The sequence below is a fragment of the Lynx canadensis genome, chromosome D2 (genome assembly GCF_007474595.2).
Source record: "Lynx canadensis isolate LIC74 chromosome D2, mLynCan4.pri.v2, whole genome shotgun sequence".
NCBI classification, from domain to species: Eukaryota; Metazoa; Chordata; class Mammalia; order Carnivora; family Felidae; genus Lynx; species Lynx canadensis.
Window position 1 is genome coordinate 42,504,756 of NC_044313.2, and position 21,043 is coordinate 42,525,798.

Below are 21,043 nucleotides of genomic sequence, written 5' to 3' on the forward strand. Positions count from 1 at the left end.
CTTAAGCTTAGAAAACTTAGGGTGCCTGGGTGGCTCAGTCAGTTAAATGTCTGACTCTTGATTTCAGCTCAGGTCATAAGCTCACAGTTTGTGAGTTTGAGCCCCACTTGGGGTTCTGTGCTGAGGGCATGGAGCCTGCTTGGGATTCTGTCTCCCTCTCTCTCTGACCCTCCCCCACTTACTCTCTATCTCTAGCTCAAAATAAATAAAAATAAACTTTAAAAATAAATAAACTCAGGAAACTTAGATTTGAAAAATTACTTATATTTGCTATGGATGCTGCCCAACATTATCTGTACTATCCAGACAGAATGTATGGGCATCATCATCTCTTTCCAACATCCAGTCAGAAATTACTGTTGATACAGAAGGACTATTTTCAACTGTGAAGAAAATGAGAATTTTCATATAATTCTAATTATTTTCTTAAAAGTCTTTTTCTTACCTCAGAGATGTGGCTAGATAAAACTGTACTTCCAATTTTCTCCAAACAGCTTTGACCTATGCTTCCATCTCATGAATTCCAAGACAGTATTAAACTGATGCATATTTTCATAAATCTGTTAAAAAAAAAAAAGAACTTATTTAGACTAAAAGAAACATGCAGAAGCAATACTAAAACAATGTCCTGTGTAAAACTATACATTTTCAATGTAAAGTCAATGAAAATTCTAAAGTACTTTAACCTATTGCTTTACCATTTTCCCAACCTCTGCCCAAAGAAGTTTCCCATTTTGCATATTTTCAACTTTGCAAAGATAATAGTAGTTCTGTGGAAAAAGTTACTCACGTGTAAAATTTCTGTATCAGCTTAGACTTTTGAAAAAAAAAATCACATCTTAAACTGGAAGAGCAGGAGCAGCTAGAAGCAACACTAAAATCTATAATTCTACAACATTCAAACCCCTACTTCAGCAAAACTATATTTGACCACCCAGCTAATATCCCTATTTTCACTTTTATCACAAAATCTCTGTAAGCAGTTTTCATTTCAGTCAAGCTTTCCCCTAGAATATCAGGAACTGGAGGGGTCAGGAATGAATCGCATCGCTTGGTCTAAGCCCAGGGGATGGGTTACAACTATGTGACCCCTGACATTCAGTTCCCCTGCTGCCTTAAGAGACAAAATTCACAAATCTGGAAGAGGGAAACAATGAAAAATTTAAATCTATTTAAAGAAGTGTGTTGTTTACTTAGAGATCTTGAAAATAATTTTGTTGAATGTATCTTTTAACTGAAACTTCAAATAGCAAGGTATTCTGTTTCATATTGTAAAAGGAAAAATTTTAAGCTGCATGAACACTACCTATGTCCCACTGCAAGGTCAAAATGCCTTTGTCTTCAAGTGCATTTTAGAAGTATCATTTGTGTCACACTGAGGTTTAATAGTCTTGGCAATAATGACTGAATTCATGTAAACTGGGCAACCTGAAACTGTCTAGCATATCAGATAGCAGGCTTTCTTAAAGACAAGAGTCTCCACTCAGCAGACAGGCTGCCATAGGACCATGCTAAATCTTTCATGGTCCAACTAAAGACAGACTGACCCTGAAAGCAATTAGCAATGCTTTGTCTGCATTTAAGAGCTTTTACTGTCTTCGCAATGCACTGGTTACCTACAACTTAACTGGTCCCTAACATTTTTCAGGGTACTGACAGGACTATACAACTCTTAGAATATCACTTAGAGAAAAGAGGGCAGGAATGGAGATACACTGTTTAGGATTTTGTTTTTCTGAGATGTCCACAGTCTTAAAAAATTTCCCTTATATAATCAAAAAATAAATGCATTGTATTTCCATTTTAGAAATGACAAATATTTTCCTTGAAAGCCCCTCTTTGCCAACAACTCCATTCTTCCCAAATGGTGTGTGTGGAAGGAAAAGAGGGAAGGCAATCACTTATATTAAGCAAAGCTCAGATTAACCTATTCTCCTAAAGGTTAAAACAATCCATCAAAATGACTATGTTTAAAAATACATGGCTTGATTCTAATTCTACCAGGTTATTTCCAATGGATCCAATAAAATTAACATGTGAACCACTTACCAACCATTGTTTATTACAGCACTATTTATTACACCCCCATTTCTTTGGTGTGAAAAAAAAGAACTGAAGCTTTAGGCTAAGTCTAAAGTTAATAAAAAGAAAAATACATAATTAAAGAATCTGGAAATATGCCACCTTCAAAGTCCAAGATCCTGCCTGAATTTTCTATCCTCCCTCCATCCTCTCAATGCAGAAATAAATGACAAAAAAATATAACTGTCTAAAGATTGAATCTAAGACCAACTAATGAAAACCAAGTAAATGTGACCTTACTACTAAGAGGAAAATAAAAGATTAATCAAAGGACAGGATATGCTTCACAGTACAGGTCTGCAAATCACTTTTTACAAACTAAAACTGTGAATAAACTAAAGCTTTCCCTAACCTTTGCAATATAGTGCTACAGTCCTATAAGCAGAAATCAGTAAACATGTGCAGCTTTAATCACTTAACTTACAAGGTAATATACCACAGGCTTTTAGCACTATGAACTTGGGTTTAACAACCACAAAGGATCCAGTCAAAACTGAATACTAAACAAGTATGATAATACTTTCATCAAAAATTCTGTGTCTGAAATTTTCAAGCCTGTTAGTGCTGGAAAACACATTGAAGAAAAAATAATTCTTTTAAAAACACATCAGAGCTTCTTAATGATAGAATAAGTGAAAAACAAACCTTTCTAGATATATTCTAATGTTTTATGATTGAGCTAATGTTAGAATTTCAAAGTTGGTAAATATGGGCAAACAAATGTGAAAAGTGCATTTTAATCCCACATTACCTTTACAAAATACCTTTATTTGCCACCAAAATGTACACATCCCTCATGGTTCTCAAAATTATTAAAGTTGTTAAACTTTTTTAAAAATTATTTTGAGAGAGACAGAGACAGCATGATTAGGGGAGGAGCAGAAAGAGAAGGAGAAAGAGATTCCCAAGCAGGCTCTACACTGTCAGGGCTGAAACTGACGTGGGACTTGAACTCATGAAACCAGGAGATCATGACCTGAGCTGAAATCTAGTCAGACGCTTAACCGACTGAGCCACCTAGGCACCCCAAAAGTTGTTAAACTTTAAACCACTGGGGTACTGGGCACCTGGGTGGCTGAATCGGTTGAGTGGCTGACTCGATTTCAGCTCAGGTCATGATCCCACGGTGGGAAGATCGAGCTCCAAGTCGGACTCTGCACTGACAGCACAGAGCCTGTTTGGGATTCTCTCTTTCTCCCTTATCTTCTGTCTCTCTCCTGCTCACGAGCTCACTGTCTCTCGCATGCTCTCTCTCTAAAGAGAATTAGATAAATGTTTTAAAATTAAATAAACCACTGGGGTACTTAAAAGATCACTAATCATACATAACCCATCAGTGACAAACACGAACTAAGGATATTATAGTCATCTTTGACTCCGACGTTTTAGGACATCGACCATTCACTCCTATATAAGATTTGCTTTACAGAAATAATAGTGTACACATGCTTTTGATAAATATACTCATAAGACAAAATTTAAGATTACTTTTGAGTTTGTACAAAATGTCAAAAAGTGGTCATTTCCTAGTCTTCACAAAATCAGCAATACTAACAGCATATTTTTTCTTTCTACCACTCCAAATCCTCTCCTTCTCATCTTCATTTCTCCTCTCCAAGCACCATAAAAAGTACCCCAAATGTTGGACAAATATTGCTGTTAACACTATCACTGCATTCTTATAACCGTTTTAAAAAATCAGAACCAAACTACAAAGTAATATTTGACAAAACATTCCAGCTGGGCTCTTAAACTAAATGCATTAATATTACAACCTTTGGTACATTAACTGGAAAATTCCAACATCATGCTTCAGAAAAATACAATACAGTTTTAGCTATAAGTAACTCAAATGAGCAGTGTAATTTAGGTTTATCATGCATTATTATTATTATTATTTTTTTTTTTGAGAGAGAGAAGAGAGAGATCGTGAGAGCAGGGGAGAGGAAGAGGAAGAGGGAGAGGGAGAAAATCCCAAGCAGTCTCCACTCCCAGCATGGAGCCTGACCATGGCGCTTGATTTCACAACCACGAGATCATGACATGAGCCAAAATCAAGAGTTGAATGCTTAACTAAGCCACCCAGGCGCCCCTATCAAGCACTTCTATAATAAAGCAAGTTAGTACCACATAACACAGAAAGGAAGGGTCAACTTATGGACGGGTTGTGTTCTAAAACATCACTTACAAATTGAATATAAGCATGATTTTACAACTTAACATGCCTTTCCCATAAAAGCAAAGATTTAAACAGCAGTATTAAACCCACAATACAAATGAACTACAGTGCACGATTCTATGTAGCACTCTTCTGCTTAAGCATATTTCCATACCAAACTCTAAGCTTTTATTCACTGTTGTATTCTAGAATCTAGCACAGTTGATGACACAGAGTAGGATTTCAACAAATACTAGCTGATCTGAAGTACTGAATAGCAACAACTCAATGATATGAAACCAGCCTGTCTAGAAAACCTTACCTATCTTAATTATATCAGATAACCAAAAGGCAAGGGGAGAAAAGCTCCTTCCAAAAGATATGTGAAAAAGATTCTCAACACCAGGCTTGGAAAGCTCTGGGCTAAGCCAATTGTGGCAATTTCCATTCTCCTTGCCAGTAAGACAAGAGACTAAATTGCTGGGGAGCTTCTGGATGATGAAAAAAAGACACTTGGGTGAAAACCCCTTCCATCCCCCAACCTTTTTTTCCAGGCAACTCTGGGTTTGAGTTTGTCAAGCAGAATGAGGCAGCTATCTTAGGACCATAAGGAAAGAGATGGCCTAAGAAGACAACCCAACAAATAATGAAGCTTCTGCACAGCTAAGGAAACAATCAGCAAAACTAAAAGGCAACGAATGGAATGGGAGAAGATATTTGCAAACAACATTTCAAGTAAAGGGTTAGTATCCAAAATCTAGAAAGAACTTATCAAACTCAACACCCAAAAAACAAATAATCCAGTAAAGAAATGGGCAAAAGACATAAATAGACACTTCTCCAAAGAAAACATCCAGATGCCCAACCAACACATGAAAAAATGTTCAACATCACTAATCATCAGGGAAATACAAATCAAAACCATAATGAGATACCACCTCACATCTGTCAGAATGGCTAACATTAACAACTCAGGCAACAACAGATGTTGGCAAAGATGCAGAGAAAGAGGATCTCTTTTGCATCGTTGGTGGGAATGCAAACTGGTGCAGTCACTCTGGAAAACACTATGGAGGTTCCTCAAAAAATTAAAAATAGAACTACCCTACACCCAGCAATTACACTACTAAGTATTTATCCAAGGGATACAAGTATGCTGTTTTGAAGGGGCACATGCACCCCAATGTTTACAGCAGCACTATCAACAATAGCCAAAGTATGGAAAGAGCCCAAATGTCCATCAATGGATGAATGGATAAAGAAGATGCGATATATGTATACAATGGAATATTACTCAGCAATCAAAAAGAATGAAATCTTGCCATTTCCAACTGCGTGGATGGAACTAGAGGGTATCATGCTAAGTGAAATCAGACAGCCAGAGAGAGACAAATATCATATGACTTCACTCGTAGGAGGACTTTAAGAGACAAAACAGATGAACATAAGAAAAGGGAAGCAAAAATAATATAAAAATGGGGGGAAGGGCAAAACATAAGAGACTCTTAAATATAGAGAAAAAACAGAGGGTTGTTGAAGGGGTTGTGGGAGAGCGGATGGGTTAAATAGGTAAGGGAGCATTAAGGAATCTACTCCTGAAATTATTGGTGCACTATATGCTAACTAACTTGGATGTAAATTAAAAGATAAATTATTAAAAAAAAAAAAGAATGGCTGCATCAAAAGACAGAAAGAATCTGGGTCCTTGGTGATGCTATAATGCTTGAATGTTTTAACTAGGTTGGATCTTTTTATTATATTAAATCTTTTTATTGTTTAACCAGTTTTCAATTACCAAAAGTAACCCAGCAAATACAGTGATTTAGAAGCCAATACGCCATTTACTTTCATGAATTCAACTTTTATTTATACAATGATAACTCATCTAAATTATATCTCAATCCTGGGGTGCCTGGGTGGCTCAGTCGGTTAAGCGGCCGACTTCGGCTCAGGTCGTGATCTCGCGGTCCTTGAGTTCGAGCCCCGCGTCGAGCTCTGTGCTGACAGCTCAGAGCCTGGAGCCTGTTTCAGATTCTGTGTCTCCCTCTCTCTGACCCTCCCCTGTTCATGCTCTGTCTCTCTCTGTCTCAAAAATAAATAGACGTTAAAAAAAAAATAAAAAAAAAAATAAATTATATCTCAATCCAGATCCTTCTCTTGAACTAATACAAATTTCCAAAGTACTAAATATTAAATAGTTATTCCAGTGGCACATTAAGAGAACAGAAGTGATATAAAAGCCATCATCTACCAGCACAAAAATTGTTTATGCACTCATATTCACTTGCATGGCTAACAGCAGCACCACCACCTACCCAGCTGTCAAAGTTGGAAATCTAGGAAGCACTAATCTCATCTCCCTCTGCTTCATCTATTATATTGAGGTAATTAAGAAATGCTGCCCATTCTGATATATCTTTAAAATCTGTCTCCTTTATATCTATACACACCTAGTACAGGCTCTCATCTTTCACTGCAGCCTGCCTTCATTCTTACCTCCTTCACTGTACCTCTGTTTCTAAAATACAACTGTGCTTCTTGAAAAGATTATAAACACCATAAGTTATCAGGAAAATAAAAATTAAAACTATAATTAGAAACCACTACATACCCACCAGAATGGTCATAATAAAAAAGACAGACAATACCAAGTGTTGGTAAGGACATGGAGAAACTGGAACTCTCACACACTGCTATAAAATGATGCAACCGCTTGGAAGAACCGTTCAGCAATTTCTTGAAAAGTTAAACATAAACTCACTATATGATCCAAAATTCCCTCTATGGAAATACCCAAGAGATATGAAAATGTGTGTCTATACAAAGACTTATACACAAATGTCCTCAGCAGTATTATTCATAATAGCCAAAAGTGAAAACAACCCAAAGGTCCATCAACTGGTGAATGGATAAAGTGTGGCATAATCATACAATGGAATACTATCAGGTAATAAAGTACTGGCACATGTTACAACTCGAATGTACCTCAAACACATGCTAAGTAAATGAAGCCAGTTGCAAAATACCATATATCGTATGATTCCATGCATACGAAATATTTAGAAAAGGCACATTTAGACAATCAGACCAAAGCAGTGGTTACCTAAAGCAAGGGGTAGAAGTGGGAAATTTGGAGCAGTGATGAAATGTTCTAAAATATTTACAGCACAACTCTAAAATTTTACTATAAATAAAAAAATACAAGTGTGCTTTAAAATTTTTCAACAATTTCTACTTGTGTATAAAATGAAGGCCAAAATCTTTAGAAGGCTATCTATAGACTGCTATAATCTGCTTTCCGTCTATTTAACCTGCTTTATCTTCTACTATAATCTCTGCCAAAAAGCCTCCTGCTGGTCATTATTAAACTATTTGCTATTTCCTAAATATGCCCAGTTATTTAATGCTTCTCCCTTTCTTTGAACTTGCTATTCTAATTCAAAAATCAAAATGTTATCTTTATATTTTGCCAAGTGAACTTCCATTTGTCCTCACAAAGATCCATCTCAAATACCTCCTTTCATTGAATCCTCTCCACTCCCTACGTGTTGCTAACTTGCTGAGTCTGGTAATAACACACTTAGTACTTAGCACACTGAATTCTGATGATCTATTTAAAGGTATGTCTTACTTATTAACATAACCCCTGTGTACAGCAATTGCATTTTACTAATACTTGTGTTCCCTGTGTTTTAAGCACAGTCCAGTGACCAGCACAAAGGAGATAATCCATGTATTTTTGAATAAATGATTGATGAAGAATGACAGGAAAAAGAAAAATCCCAAAGTAGGCAAAATGAGCTCTGCACCACAAAGACCCTTGTGTAAGGATGGTTAAAGCTGGTTACATAAGAAAGAAAAACAGAAAACCATCCAATCTCACCTAAGTGTTTATCAGGGTGGGATCAGTTAAATAGCCACAATGAACATTACACAGTCCTTTAAAAGAATGAGAATCACTTATTTGTGCTGATATAGAAGGATATCCCAAATATCCTGCAGTTATAAAAATTATAAAAAGAGTCACTCCACTATTAAAAAGAAAACTATACACACAAACAGCAGTGTGTGTGTGTGCGTGTACGTGTATGCACACACATGCAACATGTATGAGGAAGGTAGAGATGAAAAGGTACACACCAACTCATCGGAATATAGGCAAAAAAGTGGAAACAACCTAAATGCCTATCAACTCATGAACAGATACACAAAAGGTGGTATATCCATCCAACTAAATATTATTTATCCATAAAAATAAATTAAGCCATAAAAAGAATCAATTCCAATACAACATATGAACACTGAAAATATTATGCTAAGTGAAAGAAGCCAGACAAAAGGCCACGTGTTATATGGTTCCATTTATACAAAATACCCAAAATATGCAACTCCACAGAGACAGAAAACAGATTAATGGTTGTGTGGGATTGGGAGTGGAGGGTGGGAATGGAGAAAGACACCAAAGGGATGATCTATATAAGAAAAAAAAGGATAAATTTGAATTCATCAAAATTAAACTGTTTGCTCTGCAAAAGACCCTGTTAAAAAGATGAAAAGACAAGACACAGAATAGGAAAATATACTTGCAAACCATAGATGTGACAAAAGATCCATATCTAGAATATATCCAGAAATATCAAACTCAACATTAAAAAAAATTCACCTAGAAACTGGGCAAAGAACATGAAGAGCGATTTCACTGAAGATATTTGGATAGCAAATAAGCACATGAAAAGATATGGTCAACAACAACAGCCATAAGGGAAACGCAAATTAAGACTACACTGAGATCACTAAGCACCCACTGGAATAACTAAAATAAAAAACAGGACAATACCAAGTTCTGGCAAGAATATGAAGAAAATGAATCCTTCCTACGTTGCTGATGAGAATGTAAAATGCAACAGCCACTCTGGAAAATGGTTTAGAAGTTTCTTAAAAATGAAATACACACTCACATGTAACCAAATGCACTCCTGGTTACAAAGAAACGAACATGAATGTTAGTAGCAGCTTTATTTTTAATAGCCCAATACTGGAGAAAATAAAATGTCCTTCAAAAGGTAAATGGTTAAACTATGGTACATCCATACAACAGAATCTTATACTCAGCAATAAAAAGGAATAAACTACTGTTACACAAAACAACTTGGGTGAATCTCAAAGGATTAGGCTGAGTGCAAAAAGGTCACATAATGTAGGATTCCATTTATAAAACACTCTCAAAATGATAAAATTATACAGATGGAAAAAAGACTAATGGGGGCAGCTGTGTGGGTGGCATAAGGGAGGTCTTTGCGGTGACAGAATCTGTACCTTGTTGCTGACATGGTTACCTAAATCTACATGCATACTTAAATGGCACAGCACAATACATATAAAATGAACCAATGTCAATTGCTGGTTTGGTATTGTACATCATGTAGTATCAAGTAACCACTGGAGGAAGGTGAAGGGTACAAGGGACCTCTCATTATTTTTGCAATGTCCTATGAATCTAGAATTACTTCTAAGCAATTAAACATTTTTAAACTCTATTTCCTAAAAATGTTTTACCTCTGCTTTAAATTAGATTTTGAACAAAATAACTGTTCAAAGACTATTCAAGATATATTACTTCTTTCCAATCAGCTAGAAAACTTCAATTCTGCAGTGGTTTCTAGTATCCTATGGAAATGAGGAGTGCCCATAATAGAAGTCTAAAGAAACCAGCAGTTCCTAGACCAAATTCTGGGTCTGGGAAGCAGTGACTGCTATTTCAATGGGTGCCCATCTGTTCTAAGAGTGACACACATAGGAAGTTTGATGCAGCCACCTGCCCCAGGATGAATCCCCAAATAATCATCTATCCATATATTCTTTTCCAATTTATCCTTCCTCACAAAGAAGCATAGAAACCACCTCTATGTTTTCATTTTAATTTTTCTCTATAATTTATTAGCACAATACACACTGTACACATGGGCATTTAAATTGCTTGATATATCTTCTTCCCCTTTCCAAGTAAACCTAACTCAGTCAGTGAAGAAATATGTATCACCCATTTATTTCCATAAAATGATAAGAAATTACCAACAGAACATTTATTTTATTAGTTGTAAAAGCACCCACGGGGCAAGTTCCTCTGGATAGTTTCACTACATTATATAAACAGGAAAATTTCTATTCTGAGGAATCATCAGGAATTGATTTTAGACTGCTAAGAGTCCATCAATTCTTCTAAAAACGGGCATTGTTTGTACTTTTCAATAAAGCATAAACATTATTTAGAATTAACATTATGAACACCAATTACAGCGTTACGCTACAATATAGTGAATCGCCACAGACTATTAGTAATTTACTTCCTCTCCTGATATAATCCAATGGAAAATACACAATGCTATCTATATAGCATTCATCCCCAAAAAATTTAACTTTAATCTAGTCATGAAATACAAAAACACAAGCAGCAAATTGTGGGATATCCTACTTAAAAAAAAAAAAAAAACAAAAAACAACCTTGGGGCGCCTGGGTGGCTTAGTTGGCTAAGTGTCCAACTCAGCTCACGTCATGATCTCATGGTTTGTGGATTCCAGCCCCACATTAGGCTCTCTGCTGTCAGTATGGAGCCCATTTCGGATCCTCTGTCTCCCTCTCTCTCTCTTGCTCCATCCCCAATTGTGCTCTGTATCTCAAAAATAAATAAACATTTTTAAAAAAATCATTTAAAAAAAAAACTAGGTAAGATTTCAGAAAAGACCACTGGGGGGCGGGAGATAAGGGGCAGTAGAATAGTGATAATGGAAACTCTCAATCAAAGAAAACTAAAGACATATGACAACCAAATGAGAAATATATTCCTTATTTAGTTCCTAGATCAAATATCAAAATGGGGCACCTGGCTCAGTCAGTAGAGCATGCAACTTTTTCTTTAATTTTTTTTTTTACCATTTATTTATTTTTGAGACAGAGAGAGACAGAGCATGAACGGGGGAGGGGCAGAGAGAGAGGGAGACACAGAATCGGAAGCAGTCTCCAGGCTCCGAGCCGTCGGCCCAGAGCCCGACGTGGGGCTCGAACACTCACGGACTGCAAGATCGTGACCTGAGCTGAAGTCGGATGCCTAACCGACTGAGCCACCCAGGCGCCCCGAGCATGTGACTTTTGATCTAAGGGTGTGACTTCAAGCCCCATGTTTGGTGTGGAGCCTACTTAAAAAACAAATAAATAAAAATAGCTACAAAGAACTCTTTTGAAAACAAAGTATAAGAAATTTAAGTAAGGGAAGTATATTACACAATATTATATTGGTATTAAATCTCTTAGCTATGATAATGTAGCTCTTAAGGAAAACAACCTGTTTCTTAGGATACACTTGCTAAAATATTTAGGGGTAAAGTTTCAAGACATTTGCAGATAACTTTCAAATGGTAAAAAAAAATGTATATGTGTTTTTATAAACAGAGAAAGTAGATGAAGCAAAAGGTTATTAGCAAGTGAACTGGTAAAATGGGTTTTTACTATTTGTTCAAACTTTATTTTAAAAGTTTTTAAAGTAAAAAAATTGGGGAAAATATATACTTTATCAGTTATGAGGGGTTTTTTTTAACGTTTATTTTTGAGAGAGAGATCTGGCAGGGGAGGGGCAGAGAGCAAGGGACAGAGATCTGAAGTGGGCTCTGCACTGTCAGCGCAGAACCCCAGGAACTAAGAGACCAGGACCTGAGCCAAAGTTGGATGCCTGACCAACTGAACTACCCAGAAGCCCCTTAATTTGGTACGAGTTTTAATTCCACACATGATTTTAGTAAACAATGTCAGTACGACAGAAGTTACTAAAATCAAATACTGACAGATCTATAAGGAAGTCCCAAAGATCCTCCCTCCATCGACAAATTTTAAAGCTTTTTCCTAGAAATTGTAAATTATGAGTTGTTCAACAGGATGAAAAATTACATTTTGTTCAAAAGGTCAAAAATTACAGTTGTGCTTCCAACACAGAGCACTATAACCAGCCCGAAGGCATATGGCTTTAAAAGAACTGCAAATCAATTGTACTATGCAAAATTTACAAAGGTTTTATTTGATCCTGAAGTAGATAGAGATAGCCACACTGATATGTTAGAACATATTTTCAAATGTTCTATTTAGCAAATAGAAGAATGTTTTAAAATTTCTTTCTCCAAACAGATCTGTTTCCTAATGATGGATACCATATTTTTCAGGCTGCTAAAGCAAGGTAAAAAGGATAGAATGAATTCCTCTAAAACATGGGTAGTTTCCTAAAACAACTAATTACATCTCATGAAAATAGGTAACACTTATCACCTCAAGGATGTACTGGTTATGTCAGACTTTAATCCAATAATCTGTTATAAAATATTTGACTTAATTATTATTTATTAAAAACAAAACTGCCTTCATTAAATACCCAGCTGTCATTCATCCAAATGTGTGCATTAGGGAGACTGAAGAAATGATATTCCAGAAATTACAGAAAATAATTTTTGATTAACAGCATCCATATAAAATCTATCGTTGTACAGGAATATGCAAAGGAATCACATCCAACAGGAGGGGAAATGGACTACAGCTATTTCCTCCAAAGGCTGGGCGTGGGACAGTGTTGCTACATGTCCGTAGGTGGGTAAAAACATAGGGAAGAAAGTTTTAGCTGGGAAGCCTGCATTGAAGTTCTCACCTCTATGTAATGAGAGGCAGGTAGTTAATTACTAAACAGTACTGTCTTTTAAATCAGTGAGTCACATGCCTAAGGGAGGAGCTTATAAGCAGGATGAACAACAACCAAGGCAATGAAGTAAGATTTCAAACAGAAGCAACAACAGGTTTTGAAAACTTTCAGACAGACAATTAGAAGCACCCATCCCAATATAATGCACATAAGCCAACAGCAGGACTATGGACTAACCAACCACCTTCTTGTAAGACACGTCATGCACTTTTGGGACTAAGTTTGTGAAGTTAGATAGGTCTGAATTGCAGAGAATAGATCTACTGTTAACAGGCAAGAGAGACTCAAAGAGAAAGGAAAACAAGATCACTTGATAAGACTTCTGAGGACACGATAGTGTATTTTAAAACATTTAAGACACAGTTTCCTGCTGGTAAGCAACATTTAATCACCTTGAGTCAGCCATAAATGTATTAAAACTCAAACAATAGTACCAAGATGATAATACAAATAGTGCCATACCACCATACATGATGATTATCTGAGAAGTTTCAAAGACCATTGTTTCACAGGGGGAGAGATCACTGGGGGCTGAATTTAAACTGGCCTGCCAAAGACTGACAGGGTTTGACAATATTCAAGGAGGGAGTAGTGTATGTAGGTTAAAATGGGCATTATGCCAGGAGTGGGGCCCAGGGAGGGTACACTGTGCCTGGCCACTGTCCCACCTGAGGCCTGAACTCTAGAGGGGTAGAGCAGGATAATCAATGTATGGTCTGACCCAGATGATACATACAAAACCACCCTTGAAGCTCATGTCTGTAGCAGACATCAATGCTCATTTTAGTTCTCTTTCCAATCAAGCACTGAAGACTTCACAGTCCTCCTAAATACAGAACAGCCAAGATGTCAAAATGTTTGAAATTCACCTACCATTCTTCTAGAAGGAGAAGATAAAGAGAATACAGGGTTAACAGAATGGCCTCTGCAGCCTGAGTAGCAAGGTTAGAATCCTGGCTCCACCACTATCCATTATGATACTTTGATCCAAAGTTGCTTAACCTCATCTGTACCTAATGTGTAAAATAGGGACAATGACTGCATGTATCTGAAAGACGACGATCGAAGGAGTTACTGTAGGTATGGCACTTAGAACAGTGCCATGGAAACAGAAGTACTTCCTAAGTGTAAGTGACTGTTATTATTTTCTATCAAATAAAAAAATCAACTGTATTCTCAAAGTAATTAGAATTTTAAATGAGGGGTAATAATATAAAATGCATAAAAACGCTGCAAAGTACACAAAACATTTGAATCACTGACAGAAACACCTTTCAATATTCAATAACAATGCCTAATAGCATCAAACACTTGCTAGTTGACTTAAGAACAAAAGTACTGGAACAAAGACATCGTTCTCTAAATTCACTGAACTCTGGTTTATTGAACATCTCCTAGGTGCCAATTACTGTGCTAAATTCTACACATTTATTATCTAGCTTAATCCTCAAAGTAAACTTATGAGGCAGGTACTTCTACTAATTCCACATTACATATAAGAAACTGACGCTGAGTGGTTAAGTAACCCATCCAAAGTTACACGGGTAGTAGATAATAGAGATGGAATTTGAACCCAGGGCAGGCATACTCCAGAGGGTGCACTTCTAATCCTATACCCTGCAGTAGTCCCTTTCTTCTTCTCTGCAGGGAAGGTGTTCCAAGACCCCCAGTAGACGCCTGAAACCACGGGCAGTATCAAACCCACTATATACTATGCTTTTTCTTAGACGTGTATTCCTATGATGAAGTCTGACATACACAAGTTAACTAATAATAAAATAGAACAATAATAATATACTATAAAACAGTTACATGAATATGGTCTCTCTCGAAGTATCTTCCTGTTCTGTCTTACCCTTCCCGTGGTGATGTGAGATGATAAAACGCCTATGTGATGAGATGAAGTGATGTGGATGATGCAGGCGTTGTGACACCATTAAGCTACTACTGACTGGACACCTGCTTCCCAACCCCAGTTAACCATAGGTAACTGAAATCACAAAAAGTAAAACTGTGGCAAACCCTGGACAACTGGTCATGTATAACACTAGGATAAATATAAAATACTATATTAAAATAATAAAGTTATGGAAAGGGAGGTGACAGCTAAAGGGTATGAGCTTTCATTCTGAGGTGATGACAATGTTCTAGAACAGACTGCAGTGATGGTTGCACACATTTGTGAATATATAAAAAACCACTGAAGTGTACACTTTATTTTTTTTTGTTTACTTATTTTCAGAGAAAGAGAGCGAGCAAGCACGAGCAGAGGAGGGGCGGTGGGCAGAGACAGAATCCCAAGCATGTTCTGCACTGTCAGCACAGAGCCCCATACGAGACTCGATCTCATAAACCATGAGATCATGACCTAAGATGAAATCAAGTGTTGGATGCTTAACCGGTTGAGCCACCCAGGGGTCCCTGAAATATACGTTTTAAATGGGTGAACTTCAAGACAAGTGCAATTTAAATTCACTAAGAGAGATTTTTCTATTTCACCAATAAAAATCTATCAAAAGAATCATGATGTGCATTTAGCTCTCTTAATGGTCTTACAACATTCTTGATAGCAAAACAAAACAAAAATAATCTAAATAAAGTTCATATTCTATAGTAATGATAGCTAACGTTTATTAAGCTCCAAGAATTTTTTTTTTTATGTATTATCTCATTTATTACAACAACCCTAGTTGTGAGAAAAGAATGTTATCTTCATTTTCCAGAGGAGGAAACAGAAACACAGAGGAGTATCCTGCTTACGGTCACACAGCTACTGAGTACCTGGAGCCAGGATTCCAACCTGGGCAGTCTCAACACTGCTAGTTTGTGTGAATAGTAATTCATACTGCAGGAGAGTAAGTGCTTGAAAATATACTCACAATATATTAAAATAGAAAAAAAATCAGAGATCAGAGAAACAACAGATAAAGTATGAGCCTGCTTTTGTTTAATACACGTTAAAAAAACAGATGGAACAGACATGGCCCCAAATTTAACATTGGGTATCTCCGAGAGGTAGTATTACAATGGATAATTATCTTCTTTATACTTTTCTGTATTTTCCACATTTTATATTGCAAGGCAATTTTTTTTAAGTGAAGTTCTTTAAAAAAAAAAAGTAAAAAGATAGTGACAAATTTACATACTGCAGAAAGGACAAGTAACAAAACATGGAAGAAGCTGCTAAATTTGCTAAATGGGTCACTGACAAATTCAAGGTAAGTGGTAGAAGGCATAAATGACAATGGCAGGGAAGATGTAAAAAAGGGGGGAGGGGGTCTGGATGAGTCAGTCAGTTGAGTGTCCAACTCTTGACTTTGGCTCAGGTCATGCATGACCCCAGGGTCATAGAATCAAGCCCTGCTTTGGGACTCTGCACTGAGCGTGGAGCCTGCTTGGGATTCTCTCTCCCCCTTTCCCTCTGCCCCTCTTCCCCACTCATGCGCTCTCTCTAAAATAAAATTAAAAAAAAATTTTTTGTAAGGCACTATTCAGGTACACAGTAACATTCTGAGAGGTTTGGAGGCTATAAGAATGGCACATAGCTTCAGTAATAGTAGTGTCAAGGAAAGGTTTTGCTGGTTTGTTTTTAATCTGAAGGGAATTTGATCAGGGTTATAATTGAACTGGAAATAGTCTGTCAAGGATGGAAAGAGAGACAAGGAAAGGGAGGTCTCAGAATATAAGAACTCTGTCTTAGAAAAAGGGAAACTACTTGTGAAACAGAAGAGAGAAGAAAAAAACTCATAAAAAGAGATCTTTGAGATGGAGAAAAACCAGAACTTCCATCTGGTACCTTCAAACTTTTCTAGAAAATATAAAGTGAAGTCATCTTCCAAAACCGAAAGGGTGGAGATTAGGCACAGGCAGAGAGGTATGGAGTAGTGGCAAAAATGCTGGAAAGCAACTGGATTCACTAACTGGCCAGAACTAACAGTAGCCACCTAATGATCTCATGACATAACAGAAAGTACTGGAGGAAGCTGGGAAAATCGCTTCTTCCCCACAGTTAGAGTGCACATGAAGCTGCACCACACAAACACAGGAGAATCCATGGGTGCCTGGAGACTATTACTCTATTAGTAATCCCTAGGGTAACAACCACGTAATAGTCTATGAAGCTGATGTTACAAAGTGCTATCATTTTTAGATGACGTGAATCATCTAAGGAAGCACCAGAGTTGAAGCATAAATTTCAAATTTGACAAAAAGAAGATCGTTTTCTAGGAAAAATCAAGTTGCAAAGATCTTAGCATGTATTTTTTATGTATGTATAAACTTTGTATAATTGAAAAGTTTTCCCCAAACAGGTAGATTGTTCTGAAACATGGTGTTTTTAGTACAAATACCTTTCCTTTTTTTTTTTTTTTTTTTTTTTTTAGTACAAATACCTTTCTAAAGCAGCTCTAAAAAAAAGTAAGTAGCAGCAGGGTGCTGTTCACATAAGGATAAGGACCCTGACTGGACAACACTGTAGGTACAGGACGGGCTTGTTAACGAGTGGGCTTCACCACAGGGTAACTGGGCAGTCACCTGCCAGTGTAGATATGGAGACCCTCAAATGTCCAGTTCTGTTGCTCTCTTCTCTGGAGTCACTGAGTTTCTTAGAAAAAAGAGTCCTCCAAGGGCACCTGGGTGGCTCAGTCGGTCAAGCATCCGACTTCAGCTGAGGTCATGATCTCATGGTTTGTGGGTTCAAGCCCCTCATCGGGCTCTGTGCTGACAGCTCAGAGCCTGGAGCCCACTTCAGATTCTGTGTCTCCCTCTCTCTCTGCCCCTCCCCCACTCGCACTTTGTCTCTGTCTCTCGAAAATAAATACAACATTAAAAAAAAAGAGTCTCCTAGATGGAGGGTATACACTTCTGACTGCCAGTGTTCTACAAATAGGTGAGGAAAAGGACAAAGAACAGAAAGGACACATCACCTGATGTGTAGTGTGTATTCTTAATCCCCATTTACAGTGTATTTTTCTGTATACTCCAAATCTGGAGCCTCACTGGTGTAGTTTCTCTAGACAGTCAAATTCCCAATTTCTGCTGGGATACTGAATTAGACCAGGATGGGTCCAGCACCGTCCAAGATAAATATAATACTACAAGTGCAACCACACATATAACTTTACATTTTCTAGTACCCTCGTGAAAAAAGAAAAAGAACAGAAATTAATTTGAATGTATTTTTTATTTAACTCAAGAGACCCAAAATAGTACTTCAATGCAAAAAATATAAAAATTATTAAGACATTTTCCACCCTTTTTACATACTTAGACTTCCAAATCTGATGTGTACTTTACATTTACATTTATACTTGAGATTTAGCACAACCTCAATTAGGACTAGCCACATGTTAAGTGCTCAACAATTACATGTGGCTGGCTAGTGGCTACCATATTAAATAGTACAGTCTAAGTTACGCTAGGGTAACATAGGAGTCCAAAATGTCAATGGCTCAACATAATGAAAAATTTACTTATGTCTCATGTAAAATGTCCAACATGGGCAGGCAGAGTCCACTTCACAGTCATCCACGGACCCAGGCTGACCATCTTGTTCCTGTACCAAATGAAACACATGGCTAGGTACTTCTAAGTAAAGACCAAAGAATCTTCATGGACCTTTCACCGTGTCAACCCAGAAGCAACATGCATTTCCCCTCAAAGCCCACTGGCCAGATCAGTCACATGATACCTCTTTACCTGAAGGAAACAAAGGGATTAAATGTTACCATATGCTTGAAATGAAAGAACTGGATGTAAAAGAGCACTAAGAAGTCATTAGCACAGGCACACACCTGGCTATGTGGACAAGTGTGAGACGAAGATCTAAGCCCTAGGTTCCAGGGTATAACTGTTTCTTACAGACTTTTAAACCAGTTTTTAGCGTGAATTCTTAACCCTGTTCCATAAAACTGATGCCTGCAATTCTGGGACACTTACAGGGGTAAAATCCAGTTTGCTTGTGAGCACATACCTCTAGAAGCTAAACACACTGGAGGGAACAGCAGGCAACTTTGAAAATATAAGTAAAACTAGGGAGGGTACAAGAGTTGATGAATCTAACTGCAGATAATGTCAGAGCCTAATAGCAAATGGTCTCATGTTGACGTAGTAGTCCAACCTCTGAATTTAGAAAATACCCAACCAGGCCTCCCTTCCAGCACAGAGCCTTTCACTGGAGAATAAACTGCTAGGAATAAAAACAAAATTGAACAGAAAAGGTATAGCTGAGGCAATGGGAAAAAAAAGCTCACGGAGAAGTAAAGGACAGTGATAGAATCAGGGGATCCTTGAAGGTAATCAGCCAACTTCTGAAATGTAATTGAAAACAATTCTGGGGGTGCCTAGGCTCAGTCAGTTAAGTGTCCAACTTCAGCTGAGGTCATGATCTCGTAGTCTGTGAGTTCGAGCCCCGCATCAGGCTCTGTGCTGACAGCGCAGAGCCTGGAGCCTGCTTCAGATTCTGTGTCTCCCTCTCTCTCTCTCTCTCTGCCCCTCCCCGCTCACACTCTGTCTCTGTCTCAAAAATAAATACCAAAAAAATTTTTTTAACAAAAAAAAAGAAAAAAACCCAATTCTATGAAGTTAAAAATGCTATCCTGAATCACTATATTTCCTTCTAAAAACCCAGGAAAACTAATTTCAAAATGTCCCATGAAGAAGTTTCCAGAATCCAATCTCATACAAGTTACTATAAGGTTAAATAACATCCTCTTATGCAATTAAAGCAAACCGGAAGAGCAGCAACACAAAACTGATAAAAACTGTAACCTACTAAAAAGCTAAAAGTGTTAAGAAAACTATATAAGGCATGGAAAAAACAACATCAGATGGAGAACCTCAGAAATGTGAGAACATGACTCAAAAAAGAATTAGAATTTTAAAAATTTTATTTTAGATATAAAGACTAAAAACAAAAGAGCTTAAGAGTAGATAAACACAACAGGTAATGTGAAAAGGAGTCTATCCCTAAAAATTAAAAAAAAATTTTTTTTGTATGAAGAAATAAAAAGAATTCTAGATTCTAGGAAAAGTGAAAAATATTGTTCTAACTTTTGTTCAAAATAGTAATCACTGGGGTGCCTGGGTGGCAGGGTGAGCGTCCGACTTCGGCTCAGGTCACGATCTCGCGGTCCGTGAGTTTGAGCCCCACATCGGGCTCTGTGCTGACAGCTCAGAGCCTGGAGCCTGTTTCAGATTCTGTGTCTCCCTCTCTCTCTGACCCATCCCGTTCATGTTCTATCTCTGTCTCAAAAATAAATAAACGTTAAAAAAAAAAAAAAGTAATCACTGAAGAAAACCCAAGAAAGGGAACTAAACACTAAAAGCTAATTCAAGAAAATTTTCCTAAAAGATCTAAAACTACATGTTTATGGCATACAATGCATACACTTGAGAATACCAACACAAAATAAAACCAAAACATATTACAGTAAAATCACAGAACTTTTATAAGAATAAACAAAACCTATGTGAGCATCTAGGCCAAAATGTCAAATAACTAATAAGGAAGAGAGAATTACATTATCGGCAGGTTTTTCCAAAAGCAACAGTTTATGACAGAAAAAAAGTTAAAATACTCAAGAAACAAAATGAGAGCCAACGATTTTATAGCTGGTAAAACTAATTTTCCAATATAAATGATACACATTATCATCATGCAAAAATTCAGGGAATAATGTTCTCACAAGTGTTTCTAGAGAAATCTCCTAGAGAATAAGCTTCAGAGAGCCAATATGATTAAAGGAATACGGACATAAGGACTGGAAGTGAGCATTAAATAGCAACTGGGGTGCCTGGGTGGCTCAGTCAGTTGAGTGTCCGACTTTGGCTCAGGTCATGATCTCACGGTCTGTGAGTTCAAGCCCCTCATTGGGCTCTGTGCTCACAGCTCAGAGCCTGGAGCCTGCTTCAGATTCTGTGTCTCCCTCTCTCTCTCTGCCCCTCCCCTGCTCACATTCTGTCTCTCTCTCTCTCTCAAAAATAAAGATTAAAAAAAAAAAAAATTAAAAATAAATAAATAAATAAATAGCAACTTACAGACTCACTAAATACAGTGAAAAGGAGGAAA

The 21,043-nt window shown here is 37.2% G+C and overlaps 1 protein-coding gene across 1 annotated transcript in view; it reads right to left on the reverse strand.

Annotated features, from left to right (window-relative positions):
• BMPR1A (bone morphogenetic protein receptor type 1A) overlaps positions 1–21,043 on the reverse strand; it is a 137,472-nt gene that overhangs the window by 58,193 nt on the left and 58,236 nt on the right. Inside the window, exon 2 of the mRNA XM_030334758.1 lies at positions 446–560. The gene's annotated coding sequence lies outside the window, so the exon portion shown is untranslated. The remainder of the gene's footprint in view (positions 1–445; positions 561–21,043) is intronic.